Source organism: Molossus molossus, unplaced genomic scaffold, assembly GCF_014108415.1.
Source record: "Molossus molossus isolate mMolMol1 unplaced genomic scaffold, mMolMol1.p scaffold_m16_p_19, whole genome shotgun sequence".
Classification (NCBI taxonomy): domain Eukaryota; kingdom Metazoa; phylum Chordata; class Mammalia; order Chiroptera; family Molossidae; genus Molossus; species Molossus molossus.
In genome coordinates this window covers 55858880-55866870 of record NW_023425354.1, presented here as the reverse complement: position 1 = coordinate 55866870, position 7991 = coordinate 55858880, and the positions used below count along the sequence as shown (strand labels likewise).

At 41.4% G+C, this 7991-nt stretch overlaps 1 pseudogene; it reads left to right on the top strand.

Moving 5' to 3' along the window:
* The first annotated feature begins 2237 nt into the window (after window positions 1-2237).
* LOC118634911 lies at window positions 2238-7552 on the top strand (annotated as a pseudogene).
* The last annotated feature ends 439 nt before the right edge of the window (window positions 7553-7991 follow it).

Genomic DNA, 7991 nt, shown 5'->3' with positions numbered 1-7991 from the left:
TTCAAATTAAGAGCTCTCTTGGAAGGTAACATGACAGCTTGGATATTTATATAATCTGTTTTTGAATACAATGTAGCTAAAAGTTCTTGATAAAATGTATGTATGTAAGTATAAACCAAAATTATTTTAGATGCTAATAAGAAATAAAAAGCATTTATTTGAGAAAAAGGAGCTTCCAAAAGCATCAAGAGACAGTTCCAGAGAGCAAATTAAATTGTGCTTCACTGAGACAAAGGAGAGGTCACTGTTTATAGAGAATTTCCCACCCCCAGTTCCCATTTTGGTAAACAAGTGAGTGCGGGAAGCCAGAAGCTGAGAGGTCAGTCTCAGGTTCTCCCTGGTACAGATTCCATGGTGAGCCCCTGTAACCAAATGTCTGTTAGACTCTTTTTTTTTTTATCCTTACCTGAGGACATTTTTCCATTTTTTGTTCAGATAGAGTGGGAGGGAGAGAGAAGGAGAGAGAGAAAGAAACATTGATGTGAAAGGGACACATTGAGTGGCTGCCTCCCACAGGCATGACCCAACCAGAGCTGGGGACAAACTGCAACTGAGGTACGTGCCCCCAGCGGGAACCAAACCCAGGCCTCTCCAGACCACAGGCCAATGCTCTAACCGCTGAGCCAAATTGGCCAGGGCTGTTAGACTCTTATTAGTCCTAAAATTTGGGCCCTCATTGACCATGGGGAGTCCATCTTAGCAGATAAATTCCTTCTTGGGGTTCACATCAAATAAATATTCTTGGGATCATACACACATATATATGTAAAAGCTCAAGAGAAAGATGAACCTGGTGGAATAGGTAAGCATTGACACTGCTAATTATATGCTAGGACCTCATGGCCCACAAACTGAATTTTTACAGAGAACAGAAAACAGGACACAAAACCTAGGACTTAAAAGACCTCTGTAAAAAATCAAGAAGCCCTGAAGAGCAACACACCAAGAGATGAACCATAGAGGAGAAAAAGAAAGCACTTCACAGACATGCATCGTGGCAATACTAGTTGTCTCTTTCACTTTCAGTGCAATCTGGTCATGTTTCTAGCAGTGTAAATATCTTAAAAACGTATTGAGTCTCCTTTGAGTTGCATTGGAATTAATATTAAACAATAGCCACATCCACAAATCTCTTTCAAGATAAGCCCTTCTCTATCATGAATATCTACTGAAATTGTGGAGGGACATCACTCTTAAGACTAACTAGAAGTCCTCTTATTTGGCTGACTCTCTGAAGTCTTAGCAAAGAATTTTGCAGTCATACCTAGGCTTTATCTTTAGGCTGTGTCTTCTTCATAGTGTCCTGAATTTTATCTTTACCTAGGATCCATTCCTTAATGTTTAACATTGTTTTCTGTATGCAAAGGCTGCTAATGTTCAAACCTTTCGATTCCTGGCTTTTTCATGTTTAGCTTCCTTCCTTCAGTTTATAGCTCTCATCTTGCATTTTAGTATAAGCAGCAAGAAGCAACCAAGAGGTATTTCAATGTTCTGTCTGGAAACCTCTTTCCTAGATTACTATGTTCATTAGATACATAGTCTACTTGTCACATTACTGCAAGCAGAAGTGTCCTTGAACTTCCTGCCACCACACAACAAGGCTCTCCTTTCCACAGATTTCCAAGAACATTTTCTCACTCTCCTTAGAGCTTCAACAGCAGCCTCTTCAAAGACTATGGTACTTGGATTAATAGTCTGCAGGATGACCTCAGGCTGTTCACTAACCTTCTCAAAATTCTTGCAACTACAACTACAACCTAGTTCCAAGGCCATTCCCATGAATCAATAAGAAAAAGACAAGGAATCCAATAGAAAAAAGAAAGAGCAAAGCACATGGGAATTTTACTGAAGAGGAAACAAAAATGTTTATAGCAGCATTGTTTGTAACACCAGAAACCTAGAAAAAAGTCAAATGTCATCAGTAGTAGAAAGAGTAAGTATATTATAGTATATTCATAAAATGTCATGCAATTGAGGAGTGAAAATTAACTAGTAACTACAGTTTCATGCATCAACATGGATGAATCTAAATGACATATTTACCAAAGCAAGCAAGAACATATACAATACAATCTATTTATGTAATATTTAAATAGAAGCAAAATTAATCAGCGTCTTGTTCAGAAATACATATACTTTTGGTTAAACCATAAAAGAAAGTAAGAAAATGCTTCCTACAGCATTTAATATAGGTTATTATTCCTGCAGGGATAAGGTTCAGGAAAGACATACAGGAGATGTCAAAGGTATTGGTAGTTTTATTTCTCAGGCTGGGTGTGGGTACACTGTTGTTCAATTGACAGTGACTTTTGTATACACATTCCTATTGCATTACATATGTAATAAGTTTTAAAATTCTTTAAGAGCTCCTAGTGAAGGAAGAAACTTATGCTTCTTGGTTTAAAAAAAATAAACCAATGGTTAGAAGTTACTTGAAGACATATTTTTATTTAAATTGTAAAAGTGTACCCTAAATTATAAAAAGCTTCTGAAAATGGAGTAGGCTGCCTTGTAAAATAATGTTTTAATTCCTGAAGCAGTTCAGGCAGAGATTAGATGACTACTTGCTGAAGATATTAAAATATACTCTTAGGAGTTGAACTAGATGACTTGAAAATTCCCTTTAAGATTAAGGGTTTTCTGTTCACATGAATCTCCTTGTCAATAGCATATGTATTTTTCTTGCCAATAGGCTGTGTAATGGATAGTACTGCATTATTTCATGTGTTTGATGTTTAGGAATCAATGACACTCAAGGATGTAACAGTAGACTTCTGTTAGTATTAAATTCCAGAAGAATGGAAGTTAACAAACCCTACACAAAGGAATCTGCACAGGGATGCAATGAGGGAGAACCACAGAAACCTGGTCTTTCTGGGTGAAAACAGCTTCTCTTCTGTGACTCTCTATCTTACCATTGGATCAAATGGAGCTGAGGGTTCAGAGATTTATGATTTCTTATGGACTCTTTTATAAAGTAAACACTCTGCTCTTTGTAGAGTGCAAACTTTTTATCTTCATTGACCAATCTAAAAACCTGCACCTGAGCACAGTCCCCCAGATACTTTTGTAATCATATGGAATTTTCTATTTTGGCCACACCTTCCCAAAGATTGATGACCTCATTGAATTCTGCAATGGCTCTTGTCACCAACACAATGAAGTCCCATTTCCTTTTTGCAGTTTCCAAACCAGACATGATTTCCAGTTAAAGGAAGGAAAAAAACCTTGGATGGGGATGGGACATATTTCAAGGTAAGTAAATGAGAACCAAGATGTTAAGATTCATTTCAAGTATACCCTCACTTGGTATTTTTAAATTATCTTTTGAAATTTTAGTTTTAGCAAACTCTTGCTAAAGCTGTTTCATAAAAAGGACCAGTTTTTTATATACTTGACATGCTTTACTTGTTTGTATCTCATTTCATTCTGTGCTACTTTATCATCTGTGACTCTAATCAGCATCCTCAGTCTGATCCTATTCTTGGGATTGTTTCTCTTCTGCATTTAGACATGCATATAAATTTGGGGGGGGGGTGTTATTTAATCTTTTTCTAATTGATCTAATGCTTCTAGCTATTTTTATTTCTTTTAGTGTCAGTGTTCTTAAGCTTGTAATTTATATTCACATCTCTAGGTGATTGCGCTCTTATTCATTTTCTTGATCTATATTTAATTTTTCCTTGTAACTGTTAATACTTCTCTGTCTTAAATGTCATCACTTTTCAGTCAAAAGCTATTGACCTTTTCTCTTTCAACTTTTCACACCCTGTGTTTTACTGCCCCTTAATTTTAAACTACTTTTATCTGATTACACAAATGCAAATAATAAACTTTTAAATCAATTATGATTCCTCAGCTCAATAATAACTGCTTTGATATTATGGTGTGTATATTTCAATACTTTTTCCTATGCACAAATAAGGGACATCACTGATAATATATAATTTATAGATATAAATTTATATTTAATAGAAAGTAGTACAAGACGGTAGTCATATGAAAAAATGCTCAAGGTTACTAATCATCAAAGAGATGCAAATAAAAAATACAATGAAGTATTATTTCACACCTGTCAGAATGGCTGCCATCAATAAATCAACAAACAACAAATGCTGTCTTTATTTTAGTTGTAATTTCAGTTTGGTCCTGGGAGATGGTCTTTGTAGCTTCCATTCACTCTGACACCATTTTGGAATTCCTGGTTTTTAGTTTTTAAGAGTAAGGAGAGTGTTCCTCTGATAAAAGGGGAAATTAGCATGGATCCATGTGTTCCTTTTTTTTTTTTTTAACCCTAAGTGGGAGGGAGAACAAATGAGAGAAAAGGAATAGTGAGAAGTGAAATTGAGGATGTTCAATAGAAAATATAATTGGACAAAGAGAAAAAAACTTGACTTGGGCATTTTCAATACAGAAAGTATAATTAAAACAAATTGTTGGGAAAAAGCAACAGAAAAGCAGCTTGCAAGGACCATATAACCAGGGACACTGAATCAATCCTGGTAGAATTGAGGACATGTGACAGAGGGGCTGGGAGCCCATGAACAGCAGCAGCCTTAGCTGTGAGCACCACCCTTGGGGATAAAATCCCAAACCCGCTCCACAGTGCAGAAGGCTAGGACAGAGCACTAAAATAGCCACAGCCACTCAGCTTGGGCTTTGGCAGAGGGAGGGCAGACAAGAAAATAATAGCATCCTTTTTATTTTTTATGTATTTATGTATGTATTTATTTATTTATTTTTGTACATGCCCCTAGCGGGAACCCAACCCAGGACTCTCTGGTACATAGGCCGATGCTCCAACCGCTGAGCCAAACCGGCCAGGGCTGATAGCATTCTTATATATCTATCATGAACTCACAGAAAAAGAAACTAAAAAACTATCCCATGTACCATTGTGGCAAAAAAAATTAAAATACCTAGGAATAAACTTAACCAAAGAAGTAAAGTACCTATTTGCAAACAACTATAGGACATTGAAAAAAGAAATAGAGAAATATATTAAAAAGTGGAAGCACATACCTTGTTCATGGACTGGAATAATTAACATCACTAAAATGTCCATATTACTCAAAGTAATTTATAAATTTAGTGCAATCCCCATCAAAATACTAATGCCATATTTAACAGAAATAGAACAAATACTTTAAAAGTTCATATAAAACCAAAAAAACAAAACAAAACAAAAAAAAAACTCGAATTGCCACAACAAACTTGAACAAAAGACAAAGTAGGAGGGATCACATTACCAGATTTCAGGTTATACTACAAAGCCACTGTACTCAAAACAGCCTGGTACTGGCACAAGAACAGGCATATAGACTAGTGGAACAGATCAGAGAACCCAGAAATGGACCTAAGGCAGTATGCTCAATTAATATTTGACAAAGGTGCCAAGAGCATACAGTGGAGTAAAGACAGGCTCTTTAACAAATGGTGCTGGGAAAATTGGACAGCTACAGGCAAAAAAATGAAACTAGACCATCAACTTATACCATACACAAGAATAAACTCAAAATGGATAAAAGACTTAAATGTGACTCATGAATCCATAAAAATTTTAGAAGAAAATATAGGCAACAAAATTTCTGACATCATATGCAGCAGAATTTTCACTGATACATCACCTAAGGCAACAGAAACAAAGAAGAAAATAAACACATGAGACTGCAACAAACTCAAAAGCTTCTGCACAGGAGAAAGATGTGGACTTGGTGGTTCATTGCTCAAACAAGGGCACTGCGAAGCATGTCCCTAAGGGACAGGAGGACTTGGACATCTGGTATGACACAGTGGAGAACCTCAGCGTCGGTGGACCAGATCTGGAGGATGACGACAGCATCCTGGGCATCCCTGAGCCAAAGCCCAGGGGATACATCAAAGGCCTGCCACACTTCAGCACACAACCAGAGACTGGGAGCATCCACAGCGCCTGCTGCCAGAAGGAGCCTCCGAGTCCTGCTGACATGCCCGAGGAGAAGCAGGTCCCAAGAATCAAGCAGCCAAGTGACTTTGTCTTTGACTGGGCCTCCAGCACATCCATACCCGGGGAGCCATTGGCATGGCCCCAAGACAGCCTAGAGGCCCAGAATTCCACCCAGGATGTGTTTAGTGAGAAGCTGCCCCCTAGTGGACACATTACTGAGACCATGTCTCTCGTCACCCCCTTCCCCAGGTCGGAGGAGCCCCAGGCTGACCTGTGGGGCTGGAGCACATCCCAGAATCAGTGGGAGGAGGCATGGCCACAGAACAAGCTGTTCGACAGCCTGGATGAGGAGCACTGCCTGGATATGCACAGCCAGCTGCAGATCCCCAGGATGACTGTGGTCGACCATCTGAACCATGTCCTCATCACTGATGACCCTCAGCCTATGAACATCATCCTCGTCAACACTGCCAACTGGCTGGGGGCAGGTTCTGTTTGATGACCTGCAGTGGCGCTTGCTGTCCGTGGTGTGCACCCGCTCTGAGGCTGACCTCCAGGTGGCCTTCTGCTCCATCAACTCCTGGATAGAGAGAACCTACAGCTGCATTTCCAGCCCATGACACCGGTGAAGATCGTGGTGGTCACGACGCAGCAGTACCTCAATGCCGTCCTGCGGCTCTACATGGAGCAGCTGTCCCACCAGATGGCTGACTGGCTGGGCTATGTGTGCTTTGTGGTCATCCCACTGGGTTCCCACAGCCAGGAACCTGGGCTCTGTGGATCACTACTATAACATCTTCTTCCAGGACCTGGCCTGGCAGAACAGGTTCAACAGAATGGAGGCCCAGATCAGAATGCAGGACACACTGAACATCGTGTGGAAAATCTCACGGTACATCGTGGGGGTCACCTGTGTCCACCAGCTGCCCATTGCAAAGGCCATGCTTACCTACAAGCCAAAGAGCCCCAGTGAAAAGTCCTTGATGAAGATCATTCCCTTCCTGGGTGGTGAAGGTTGGAATAGTGGGACTGTCCTCATGCATGTCAGGAGACTCTTATAATGTGGCCCCCTCGGGCTCTAGCAGGCTTTTGTTCCCTTTGCCATCCACATCTTTGGCCACCAAAGACGTCTCGCTCACCCCACCATTTTCCTCATCAGTGAAGAAAGACCTGCCCTCCACCAACCAGGGTGTCGCTGCCAAGCTGATGGGGCTGCAATTGGATTACTGGATGGCAGCTCAGCCCACAGACAAAGGGAGAGCCCTTCCTACCACCAAAAATAATCTCAAGTGTGCCATCCAGTCTGTCCAGGTGAGCAGTCTGCCCAACATTGGTGAGGCCACAGCCACGCCCACAGTGTCCATGACCATGGTCCCCAAGAAGAACAAGAAAGTGATGTTTCTGCCCAAGAAAACCATGGACAAAAAGGTGGAGTCCAAAATACAGTCCATCAAAGGCATCAGACACCTGGTCTGCAGGGCTCAGCAGCAGCAGGACATGTAGAGGGTCCTCACTGATGGTGTGGAGTGGAATGACGTGCAGTTCCTCCAGCTGGGAGCCCAGTGGTCCTCCCACATCACACACTTCCCAAACTGTGTCTTCAGAAACTCCAGGTCCACCCTCTAGCCCTGCCCGTTGTCTTGACATGGCTGAGCCCAGGAGGGCCCAGTTTCTTTTCTCTTAACACTTTGGATTACTACATAGACAGACCTGGGAAACACAAAAGAAACAATCTTAAATGCAAATGTGCTCACAGCCTGGAAAGTAACAGCCTTGCCCCTGCTGGGAGCTCCCAACTGCTCAGCTTACTCACAAGAACCTTCTGGCAGGTGGGAGGTCAAGCCAGCAGTGTGGAGCTGGAGAATCACAGAAGGTGTGTTTTGGCCTCAAGACCCATGAACCTTCCAGGGGGAAGTGTTCTTTCCTTTATGACCTGCCCTCCTGGAAGCCAGGATGCTGCTTCCTCAGGGATCCAACTCTGGCCAGTGCCCAGACTCAGAACTGGGTGGTCAGAGGCCAAGGGCTGGCCTCTCATTGGGAGCATTCTATGCCAATCACAAAGCCC